Source organism: Nannospalax galili, unplaced genomic scaffold (genome assembly GCF_000622305.1).
Source record: "Nannospalax galili isolate Female #2095 unplaced genomic scaffold, S.galili_v1.0 scaffold709, whole genome shotgun sequence".
NCBI classification, from domain to species: Eukaryota; Metazoa; Chordata; class Mammalia; order Rodentia; family Spalacidae; genus Nannospalax; species Nannospalax galili.
This window is the reverse complement of record NW_008360314.1, coordinates 711,208-724,827: the sequence shown is the minus strand read 5'-3', so window position 1 is coordinate 724,827 and position 13,620 is coordinate 711,208.

The window sequence follows — 13,620 nt, the reverse complement described above, 5'->3', positions numbered from 1 at the left end:
CATCCACAACCTCTGGCTCTTACAATCTTTCCACCTCACCATACACAACGATTCCAGAGCCTTGAGCTCCAGATGCCTGACAGAGGCGTCCCACTCAAAGATAAGTGCTCTGTAGCCCCTTCTTCCTTGCACATTAGAAAGCTGTAAGTTTCTGTGTTAATCACCATCTGCTGCATAAGGAAACTTCTCCAATGAGAGTAGAAAGATGCATTTATCTTCAACAGTGGATGAGCACCTGGTCCAGCTCAGTCCATTCCAATCATCCCTCCTGGGACTGGGAGTACATATTATTATGAGGGTACCACAGTAACATCTCACAGGAGGGGACCACAGCTCCAGCTCACAGGAGAGGAACCACAACTTCAGTTCATAGGAAGAAGCACAACTTTAATTCACAGGAGAGGGCAGGGACTCCAACCCACAGGAGAGGACCAAAGTTCCAGCTCACAGGAGGGGACCACAGGTCCAGCTCATTGAAAGGGTCCATGACTCCAGTTCACAGGAAGGGGCCAGAGCTACAACTCACAGGAAGAACCACAGCTCCAGTTCTCAGGAGAGGACACACCATCTCATAGGAGAGGACCACAGGTCTAGTTGTCTTTCTTTCCTTAATTTCTCAGGCTCTCAAACAGTGTTTTTCTCTGCATGTGTATACTCATGTCCTGCAATGTTTGCAGAGGTTTAGAAGAGGGCATTGGAGCCCCTGGAACAAAGCTACTTCATTTGACTTTCTAAAATTCTGCTCCTCTGTTTAAAATCTTTCAGATATAATCCTCGGGATGGAAGGGATAGGCCCAAGATGGCCAGGTGCCTGGGTTCTGCTCTGCAATGCCAGGCAGATCCTCACCCATTTCTCAGCTACTGAGCAGCACAGCAGGTGCCAATGTGCTCCAGACCCTTGGGGTCGGCCCTACTGGGCAGGAGGCCACCATGGCCATGCTGGAGAAGCTCATAAAGGACTTTGAGCCACTCAAGTAGTTCTAGCAGCAGCAGCAGGAGCAGCATTATTATTATCCAGATGGTTGTTGGCTTATGAGATTTTTGAGGAATCATGTTATAACCTTTCATCTGATAACCTTTCATCTTTGGTAGCATAGGTTTCCTCAGCTTCAACTTGGCCAGGATCAGATTGGATTCCTGTAGGAATTCTGACTTGAGGTTCCCTAGGTCCATGGTAGCAGTCAAATGCTTATACACTTCAGTCAGCTGGGCTTAGGGGGAACTGACTCCCTGACACAGGGGCTTCTCTTTCAACTGCTGCTCTTACTTAAACTCCCCGAGGAGAAATTCAGCCATGTCATCCTTGGTGATGAGCTTGGTCAACAGAAACTTGATGGGCTTGGGGGTCCGCTCCCACTGGCACTTAGAGTGGTAGCATTCCTTAGTCTCCAGCCTGGAGCCTGCCTTCATAGTTGCCATGGTGGCCTGGCCAGGGGCCCCACTCCACCTGCCTGGTGGCTGAAGTTATAACTTTTTATATAATTATAAGCTCAGCTTTCTGTGTTAGCTTTAACAATAATAGTTCATTGAACTAGGAAAATATTTTGTATTTATAATATTTTATCAATATTATGTTTATATTTTTAGTGTTTTCTTAATTTTTGTTACATAGTTATTTCGTTTCATTTTATTGATATTTATATTTGGTTTTCTTTTTCCTACCATTTTGCTGAGATTTAATAAGTGTTGCCACAGTTTTAATAATGAGGACAAACAGGCATAGCTTTATGTTTCTGTTTTCTTTTTTAGTCCTAGCTTTCAATTTACTTAATTTTTTAAATTCTATTTGGCATTACTCTGTTTTTTTGTTTTGTTTTATTTTTTTGTATACTTTTTTTTTTGTTATCCCCAGCTGATTTGGAACTCACTATGTAGACCAAGCTGGCTGGCTTGGATCTCACAGAGATCTGTCTGCCTTTGCCTTCCAAGTGCTAGGATGAAAGGCATATACTGCCATGTCAGCTAGGATGCTTTCTCAATTTGAATGCTTAACATATTGTTTCATATTTTCTTGTTTTCATATAAATGAATGTAAAGCTTTCAAGTAGCTCTGAATGTTCTCTTAGGAATATCACACGTATTAAAATACCATATTTGAAATCACTTAATTTTCTTTATTGTCTCATTTTTAAAAAGGGTTAGTTATATTGTATTACACTTATATTTTAGGTTTTCAAGCTTTTTATTGTCAGCATCATATTTCATTACATTATTTGCAGAATATACTATCTATATCTCATTTTTTCCTTTGGAATTTCTTTGGACTTTATTTACTGGCCTAATACAGGGTCAATGTCTGTGAATAAATTGTAGGAGCTATAAAAATGCAATTCCCAGTTTTTGGTATGCATTAATATGTGTTATTCATTTAAGATTATTAAATTTAGCTGTAATTAAACAAGAGCTGTTTAACTTCATCAAAGACTTATTTGCCAGCCTCTAAGTCTTTTTAGTTCCACTTATTTTTATTAAACATTGTTCTCCCTAAACTATAAGATAATAACTTCCTTTATCACTTTGATGGTTTTCTTCATTTATTTGGATTTCTCTTATGTTTTAATATCATTCCTCCACACCTTCTTTCCCCTTGAATTAAATTGATACTACAGGTGATGTATCAGCAAGAAATGAGGGAGAGAACTAGTACCAGAACCTCATGCATTGATTTGTTCACCTCCTATCTATTTAAGAGTGTGGAGAGCCATCCTTTATTATCCCTCACCATGGAAACCACCATGGCCACACCTTGGGGCAGAGTGCTCAATGTACTCTGCCCACCACAGGGTTCCTCCAGGATGGATCCTAAATTTCCCATCACTACCACACTGCCTTTTCAAACTGATTCTCTCATTTAATGTAACATCATACCCATTGAGCTAGCAGCAGGATACAGGAGGAAGATGCTTTGGGGTCCTGACTGGGTTGTCTTCTCATGGAGTACTGACTGGCACCTGAATGTGACTTTTCTGGATCTGAAGACCTGTCTTTCTTTTTCTCCTTTGCAGTTATGATAGTGAATCATCATATAAATAATAATATAAAGTAAAAAAAATTGTATACTTTATAATCTCTATAAATGTCCCCAAATCAAGCCCCAGGGACTATTGCAGAGGAGGCCCAGAAAATATGTCTAAATAAATTGATACCACCAGAGCTAAAGTAAGAAGAGATTAACAGCTTAAACAGACCCATAACAAATAAGGAAATTGAAACAGTAATACAAAACCTCCTGATCAAAAAACAAAACAAAACAAACAAACAAACAAACAAAAAACCCAGGCACAGATATATTCATAGCAGAAGCCTATCAGACTTTCAAACCTTTGCAACCAATATTACCTAAATTATTCAGAAATATAAAATCAGGAGATGAGCTCCCAAAGTTACTTTTTCTATGATGTTAGTGTTACTCTAGCACCCAAATCAAGCAAAAATATAACAACAACAAGGAAAGGAATACCAGGCTTTTAAATATAGATTTTGAGGTTCAAACTTGGATCCTAATGCAGGGTAAGCACTTCACCACCTGAGTTACCTCCTTATCTCATATTTTTCTTTTTTAATGTTATACAAGATTGTAGGTAGAGTACAAAATATTATTATACAAAATAAAGTAGAAAAAATAATGTGCGTTGATAAAGATAATGCAAAATCTTTATTGCTCTTTCTTAAGAAGCATCATAAATTTAGTATCTAAAGACAATTCCATACAACTCAAATTTGAAGGGCCGGTTTGAATGGAAAGAACATGGACATCTAAGCCAAGTTGCTCTGAGAACATCTAAGATGTGGGCGTGGTCAAGCTGCTTCATGTTACCAAACTTTCACATGTCATACCTGTAAAGTGGGTAAAAGTTCACATAGTTCCTTGCATTGCAGTCTGAAGTAAATAAATAATTTATCAGTTGTTAGGCATAATTCTTGATAATAATGTTCAGTGTCTTGTTCCTAATACATTGTACATGAAAGCATTAAATTAAATTCCTTCTCAATTGTTAGTAAAGTTGAAGGAAAAGATAGATATATTAACATTATTTTATGCAATATATATTGAAAAGTTGTGTAGCTATTGAACTACACTCTTTATAATTACACCCTTTATAAGCATAGACTTATGGTTGAAATAAGACAGGGTTTTTAAAGTTGAATTGCTGGTTCACACACTGAACTTCTGTTTTGCATTTTTGTCTCTTGAGGATTTACTTTTGCCATTATTAGACTAAATTAGACTCCGACCTCTCAGCTCAATATTTTTGTTCTTCACAATTATACTAATAAGCACTTCTCTGGCTTTTTGTCCAAGGTCCTGATACATTCAGACTTTCTTTTGTTCCTGTATTTACCCATCGCAAGGTGCCATCTGCTCTTAAAACGCCGGGGCACAGCAAAGCACAGAATGATTACTGCATTATGGAAGAGTTCATGCATAATTAGTACACTTCATTGCTTGTGTTGATCTTAAGCCAAAAAAAGCCTGCATTTTTACTTTTAAATTATATTCACCTTGCTTCATCAATTGAAGGTTATGCTTTGTATTAGATGATGTCTTTTTTCTCCTTTTCAACTCTATAAAATAATTGCTAATCTGAAGCAGTCATGAGCAACATCAAGTTGGAGAAAAGAAAAATCCATGCCATTGTGTGTCTAAAGGAGGCTTTGATCAAGTAGTGTGTTGTACTAATACTGTCACAGGTTCAGTTCATTAAAACTGCAGCCCTGTTAACACATGTGTCAGGTTTTCCCTTTCCAAAACAGAAGACCTCAGTGTGGACTGATTGTTGACACCATTCATAACACCATCTGAATTAACTGTCAGTCCTGCATATTGATTTGTGGGGTAGCAATTCTGTCCTTTAAATTGACCTCTTCCTGGCTTCCTATTAGATTCAGAGGTTGTGACTTACAGGCAAAAGCACTATAAATAACTTTAGTAATCCTGCTGCTTGCTTACGGGGGACACAGAACCATTCTGTGAGATGGACTATCAGGTACTTGACTGTTGAAGTCGAATCTCAGAAAACCATGGTGGCAAAGTGGAGTACTGGGGAGAAATGTCCCGACAACGAAGAAAGATACACAAATGAAGAGTACTCTCCATCTATTTAACAATTTATGACTTTATAGTGTAGTTACACAAACACATCTTAAACATTTAAGAAATGTGTGATTGTTTTGCAGAGTCATAAAATCACATCTTGCTCATTTCAGACTGCTTTGGCATCAAAAATTAATCTATGTAGCTACCACAAAATGCTAATTTTAGACCTTTAAATCAGCATGGCACATGTGATTGATATCTGAGGACAAATTCCATGAGGTGTCTATTTGGGCATTAGGAAGGAACATGTATTTTGAAATATTCAAGGAATTGTTTTGTGTTTAGACATATCGACGTGTGGCTTTAGTCACTGATGCAGTGAATTTGGGGGGGCAGTTATTTTCAGGCCTAATCCATAAATGTTCTTGCTTGTTATTATATGTAACTCATAGTTTTAATGGAAAAAACTATAAAAAACCATGACATATGCACTTGGGAGCTATTTTTATCGATAAGCATTGGCCACTCACTTGGGTACAGTAGGTAATTAAATCAGAATAGAAGCTGACCTCTCTTTCTCATTTGTGTCTTTCAATCCCCTATATTTTGGCTAAAGGCTAAGTCATTGCTTTGAACCTTCAGCCCTGAGTCCAAGAAGAATGAAAATTCACAGTACAGACCCCTCCTGTGATGAGGACAATTGTCTATGAGTGTGAGGCCACAGTAAGGCAGAAATAATCACCTCCTAAGAACCATGTTGACCTCTTAAGGAACATGAACTTCTTCAGACTACTGTGTAGAAGCAGAGCTTAGACAATGACCAAGGACAGCACACCTGCACCAGGACTGCTTAATCATGTAAAGTCTTAGCTTCTCAGTTCTTCTAATTTAGCCTGCATAGCATAGTACCCCAAAGATGGTCTTGGGGTCACTGGACTTGACCTTTATTATTCTCAATGTGGCCATGTTGATTAAGTCTCTTTTATCTGCTTTTCATTGTGTCTTGTCTCTTTATTAGCTTACTGGTGTTGGTAGCTGAGCTTAGTTTTGTGGGCTTGCCAGAACCCAGGATTCAGCTCTGCAAACTTCAGAAACTATCATCTGCTCTAATAGAGAAAACAATGAACTTATTTTATAAAAATTTTTTAGAAGAACCCAGAGGTAGAGTGCATGTCACAGATGTGAGGGGTTCTGAGTTAAATTCCCAGCACCCAGAAACAAAGAAAAGAAAATCCTGCTTTTAAAATCAATCCAAGGGCATTTTAAGGGAATTCCTGTTGCCTATTCATTTTCTCTGAATATTAAGGTTAGATGAGCCGTACAGATGAAATGAAATAGAGAGAGGAATGTTTCAAGCAGGTGATGGATGGATAAGGAACAAGGATTTGAGGGAAGGGATAATCAAAATGAAAAGCTCACAAGGAAGCAACATGAGAACCTATAATCTTGCAACACAAGTGAGGAATATAATAAGAGAGAATAGTAGAACATTTGTGATATCAAAGAATTAAGACGGGGGAGCTAGAGGTTTTATAGGGGATGAAGACAAGGGAATAGACAAGAAGAGGGCTATGGAGAGGGCTAACCAAAATTAGGGACATATGATGAAGTCTTATGGAACCCATTAGTTTGTAAGATAATTAAAAATGTATTTTTAACATACATATATATGGATTTACTACATCAGCTTACAGGATAGCATCCAAGTAGTTCAACAATGATTGTACTACACTGGAGACTGAGAACCCAGCAGTTTCTCAGTTCATGAAGCTGGATGTCTCAGCAGTCCCAATCTGACACTAAGGCCTGAAGGATTGCTGGAGATCTGCTAGTCTTCAGTGTGCATTGGAATCTGAAGAAACTGGTTCTACTATCAGTGGTGGAATGCCACAGCAGCAAGATGAAACTGCCAGTGAGAGAGAAGGCAAGCAGGCAAAAACCAAAAGCTCACTTCTGCCATGGAGTTTTAATATTGGATGCCATCAGAAGGTAACACCCACATTTAGGTGGTCTTCCAGCTTCAAATAATCAAATCAGGAAACTCTCTCATTTCGTTTAATTCCAGATCCAGTCAGGTTGACAACCAAGATTAGCCATCACAAGTCCATCTCTTGTCAACTTGACAGCCAATTGTTTCTTCTTAATTATGTCATGCTTAATTTTCCAAATGAAAACAATGTCAAGGTCATAATTCTGCCTAACATGGTGTAACTATCATAGGTAGAATCACAAACAAATAACATATCTTAGAGTAAGTGGGAAGTTCCTTGAGGAATTCTTAGTTATTTAGTAGCTCATAACCTAGATATGACAATATAGATAGATTTACAACACTTAACACATACAAATTACACATTTTTAATATTTTATTTATTATTTTTATTTTATGTGTATGCATGTATTATCTGCATGTAGGTAAGTGCACTTATGTTATGCAATGCCCGTGGAGGACAGAAAGGGCTATAGGATCCCCTAGGACTGGAGTTATGGACAGTGGTTAGCTGCCATGTGGGTTCGAACCCAGGTCTTCTGCAAGAACAGCCAGTGTTCTTAACCGCTGAGTCATCTCTCCAGCACCATAAATTACACATTTTAAAAAATGGAAACAAAACACAAATATCTGCTTAATATATGTGTATATATGTAGCAATAGGACAGAAATACTCATTTCAATTACAGTTCTCATTTCTTGGACTGGTCAGGTGATCTCAGCTGATATTTATTACTACTTTCCTCAACTACCCATTCTGTATTTCCTCCACCATCAGTGAGCACCTCTCAAGGTCTTGGCTCTTTCGTTGAGTGATTGACCCACACCTTCATCCCTGAAGGATCTGGGTCAATTCTTATCATATCTGGATTAGGTTGTTGCAGTTTCTCATTGACCTTAATCACAGACCATGGTAACACTGTAGGATACCTTAAGGAATCTCCTATCTTCCAGACATAATCTTCCTTACCTTCATTGTGGACAAACAGTCCAATTTCTCCCTGGTAGTCTGGATCAACCACCCTTTTCTTAACCTGTTGATTTAAGGGCATAAGAAGACTAAAGTGGAGTGGGGCATGGTGGTGCATTCCTTTAATCCCAGCACTCTGGAGGCAAAGGCAGGTGGATTTCTGGGAGTTCAAGGCCAACCTAGTCTACATAAAGAGTTCCAGGCCAGCTGAGGCTACAGGGAGACCCTATCTCAAGAAAAGACAAAACAACAGCAAAAACATAAAAGTGGCCAGAGAGAAATCTTAGCTTCCAGTTCAATGGAATGTTCATGTGTCTCCTGGCAGAAGCATTCTGTCTTCTGGAACCAAAACTTCTAGGCTGACAGAGTACAAGTCATGGGTACAGGAAGCAAAATTTTTCCTGGTGGATCGCCAAGGTTAGTAGTGAATCAAACTTTTAAAAAGAAATTTCAACAGAGGTAACTTGTATGGATGACAAATGGTGCTTTCAGAAGACATGAGTTATTAAATGAAAATCTTAGCGCCAAACACAGGCTGCCTCGTTATGTGTTATTGGTCAGGGATCCTCAGAAGAACCCCAAATAATATAAGCTATTGCTTGGTTTCCCACCTTAACTAGATGATAAGAGTTGAATGAAGTAACCACACCCTTCAGTGGCAAGATAGTAAAAAAAAATTAATGTTGAAGTGACCCGGAAGCTCAGTTTCTGCTCTCTGGCTTTCATAGTTCTTGAGGTGCTCTGTAGGTTTCTTGTAAGAAAAGACATGGATCACCTTGCTCAGCACCAGACCCTGAATGCTACGATACAATCTACCAGGGAAGATATGCCCACTGGTATAATAGTGAGGATACAGTTTATAGGAGTGAACAAACATTGTCTTGATTGGAATTGAAGATTACGCTTCAGGAAGGAACTCGTGCCAGTATCTTAAACATGGCCAAAAACTGTGACTGGGAAAGTCATAGGCCCAAGGAGACAACCTATTTGGTCTTGTCAAATTTCCTTAAAAACATATATATTTGTGTTCACAGATTTTTGCTAGTTTCAACGTTGATCAGAGAAACTTCTTTTTGCAGTGGTTAGTAGTTAAGGCAGAGAATTGCTGAAAATAAGTGACTGTGAGTGCTGAACCACATATGGGATATTTATATCAATCCTCTCCCGAGACTCAGGGAGCATTGTAGAAGAGGAGGCAGAAAGATTGTAGGAGCCAGAGGTGAGGAGGGGCACTGTGAAATGCTGTCCTATGGACTTGACATATTTTGCACACATGAGCTCACAGCAGCTGTGGCTACTGTGGCTACCTGCATAAGACCTGCACAAAAATCAAACCAGTTACAAAGTACAATGTGGAATAGGGAGGGGCTCTAGAGGTTCCCCACTAACAGAAGAGCTATTGACAGTTGATGAATACTGGGAGAGTAAGTTTGCTTTGGAGGGTGGCTACCCTGGCCCCAGTGGATGACTCCACATCTATGTACATATGGGGAGCACTAATTAGATCCAGTGTATTGGTAAAAAAAAGAGAGGAAGAGAGAGGACATGGAGCTTTAAGGGAGATGTTTGGTCAGGTAGAGGAGTTCAGGGAAGAGTGCATAGTAGATAAAATCAAAATACATTGTATACATGTATGAAATTTTCTAAGAATAAAAGAATCTTTACTGTTCTGTAATTCTCTTGGTTTCTATAAATCATCTTTAATTCATGTGTATCATGCATTTTTCATCCCTTTAAATATGGTTTAATTCTATTTTTGTTTTATGGATGTTGAAGATTTGAGAGGAAATATCAAATATCAAAAGTGAAAAAAAGTGTTCTGAGTTTACCTTTCAAAGGAGCATTGTAGATTTGCCTCATATACTTAGGGCTCTACAGTTGACCTCCAACTCTTCCAAAGAAAAATAAACAAAAATCAAACAAATATGAGTACCTAATAACATCAGTTTTAAGTGTTATTGACCACATGTTTATTATTATAAAGAGAATTAAGAGATGAGAAAATTACTTAGATTTTCTGGTTGATGAAAAAAGAAACTCAGTTCAGATTTGTCAGAGAACATATTGCAATGTTTTCTTTGGCAGTACCCTTCCTAAGAAGCTGAAGGTTTGTGACCCCCATGACTCTTTTACTGAATTGTATTCTTTCAAGATCAGCCATTAGGAAAATAAAATATGACTTATAAATGAAGTGTAAAAATTCATGCTATTTCAAAATATTTCAATCCCAAAATGAATTTTCATGAAATAACATTTTAGGAAGCCATTAGAGCCAAAGAAATGACAACCTTTCAGGCTGAGTGATAAGACCCTTAAAATGTATATGCTCTTTCTTGTACCATTGAAAGTACATCAATCATTAAGGCCATGTCACCAACACAGGTGCAAGATGAGTGAAATGCCTTACATTTCACACTAGAAGGAGTTCCATTTCCTTGAGTCCCAACCTCATACTCTTGCAATAGAGAGGAGGTGAACCTAGACCCAATCGTGGGCAGGTACTTGGAATGGCTGAGGCTGTAGTACCATGCTAAAACTATAGGGAGAAAGGCACTTAGGCCGAAAACTAATGGAGTTTAGTACTGGAGGACTGTAACAATCTCGTCTTCTTTTTTCTTTTTACAGAAGAAACAAATAGTGAGAGACATTCATTCATTCCTAACATGGGAGCTGTAAATCTATCTATGAACTACTGTAAGATTTTAACCTTCTTTTTATTACCCAAGAATAATTAGAGTTTAACTCCTTTTAATTTGCTGTCACTATGACAAAATATGAACAAAGCAACTTAATAGAAGAAAGGTTTCTTTTGGCTCATGAATTCAGTTCCCATCCCAGAGTTGTCTATCTAATAATTTCTGGGCTGCAGTGAGGCAGACCATTATTTCAGAATGGTATGTAGGAACAAAATTTCTGACTCATCTGCAGAGAAGGGGATAAGCCTGTGATCATCAGCTTTCTTCTATTTTTCTTTGTACTGCACTTTGCTCCCAACCCCATATAAATATCCAGAGGTATGGTGAGTTTGCCAGTCTCCTAGGTAATTTCCAGTCTAATCAAATCCAAAGATTAATTATCACAACTCTCTTTAGATTAGTATATTGTTCTACATATATGCAATTGTCCAATTGAATGTTGCACTGAGGACTATTAATACAATCCTAAAATGACTTGACTGAAAGTTACTATACTTCAAAAAGCAGATTGAAAGATTGATGACATTTCTTGTCTCTGAGTCACTAGTATACTATAAGCTATCTCAGAAAGCCACATTCCGTCTTCTTTTGACTTTGGTTTAGGAAAACAAATCCCAATAATTATTTCCTGCACTTTTCATTATGCCTACTTAATGGAGTATCAACTGTTATGGATCAGAGTCTCCAGTCTGAAGCTTTTGCCACTTCCTCAATTGTTCCAATCCCAGAAAGGGAGGCATAGATATATTTGATTAATTCACAAAGTCTGCAAAAGGTTTTGGCCAAGTAATAGATACAAATGGAGAAGTGAGCTAAACCATGGCTCACATGTGTACTTACACACTAAAAGAATGAGTCCAAATGAGTATACTTGGGTGCCAGTGAGTGAAGTATGACTTGTCATATAATTGTTTCAAATGCATTGTGATTGTACTGATCGAGGCCTTAAGAATCAATATCCACGGAGTGAGTTCAGAACATGAAATCCTCAAACTGGAAAAGAACTTGGTTGTAACCACCTGAGACCTTGCAGTAGAGCATCAGCTGAGCTGTGTGTGGCTTAACCTCCTGAGCCACAGAATTTCTGATTCAATAAATTGTTGTTTAAAACTAGTAACCTTAGCAATGTATAATAAAACTGTAGACAACAGATAAAAAAGCAAATAAAATATATGCTGTTAATAAGTAGCATGACAAAAACATCTATTCAGAGGAACAAAGCTCACAATATACTATAGTTTCACCAGGCTTAAATATAATTTGCAGGGTTTTTTGTTGTTGTTTGTTTGTTTTTGAGACAGGGCCTCCCTGTAGCCCCAGCTTTCCTGGAACTCACTATGCAGACCAGGCTGGCCTCACAAAGATCTGTCTGCCTCTGCTTTCTATGTGTGGGGATTAAAAGTGTGTGCTGCCATGCCTGGCTTATTATTTACAGCTTTATAATTTTTATTAGAGATGAAATTTATCTTCTATTCATATAAGGAAATGTTTTAGGAATTGAGGCAAAAAGCATATATATATATGTATATATACATATATATTGTCTTTTCTAAAAATTACTGTTGCCAAGGCAAGTTACAATATATGAATTGGTGAAACAAATTTAATGAGAAACCAGGGACATACTCTGAACATTTCAGTAATGACTTTCTCTATCTAAAAATGCTACATATAATTTTGTAAAAAGATAAATGGAAATGCACATACTGCATTTTGCTTAAATCAATGTAAGTTCCTAATGAACTGTTTCATAATTTAGACACACACACACACACACACACACGCACACACACACACAAATCAAATTAAAAATGATTTGGGGGTCATGATTCATATAAAGAGTCCAAACTCAAATAAGCTTTGTTTTTATCCTTCAGATATTCTTTTGGCCTAGAGCTTTGCTTCGTTTCTTAAATAATTTAAGAATCTTTTCAGTGTTTCCTTTTGGTAACTTTGATGTTCTGCTCTACTGCTTTGATGAGTATCATGTTTCCACACAGCCCACAAACTGCATCACGACTGGAAGAGCTGCAGCACACACTCTCATTTTGATTTGTTGCAAGTTATATATGAAATATGCTGATTTGGCATGCTTCTTTTTAGAAGCAGTGCCATTGATTTAGTGAAACAGTCAGGCCTTAACCACCTATGGGAATCTGTTGAGCAAAACTCATCAGTAGACACTTCAGCTACCTGATACACTTCTGCACTTTTAGCTACTACGTGCCTAGCCCGCTTGTTCTGGAATGAATCTGAGGAGTGCTGAGTCCACACAACTAGCTCCTCCTGCTTCTCACAGACTGTTGGAACTAGCAAAGCCTGGGCTCATGCTAGAAACTGGCTGTAAATATAAATTCCACCCACGGTTAAGCTGTGCCCCTCCCTAACCTTCCCCTGAGACAGTCTGTCAGCATATTTTGTGACTTTAAAGGGTAACAGTTTCTGTTAGCAATTCGAAAACATAAACAGTAAGAAAGCAAAATGGCCTTGGCTGCTTCCAACTAACAAATCATAAGGGATTTATTTAAATTGTATGTGATTATGAATTACTGTATACATTTGTTTAGAATAAATGCTTACATAGTTTCACTACCAGATAGCACACATCTCATTACTCCAGACCTACAGTGTCCAGATCTTGTTTTCTTGTGAAATGCTGGTGTTATTTCCAGGGTAACCTTTGTTCCATGCCAACTCACTGCAAGGAGCCCAGAAAATGTAGTGCTGTGGGGCATTGATCCCATATTGAACAAATATCAAGTATAACTGAATGAGATGAAAAACCAGAATACAGAACTTAGAAAGGGCTTCTTCAGTAAACCCATGCTTCTCTTTCTACTTGTATCAAGTCTTTGTCCTCTAAAGATGTTGAACTTATGAGATAAAAGTTACATTTAAACTGAGTTTTTTGTTGTCTTTTTTTTTT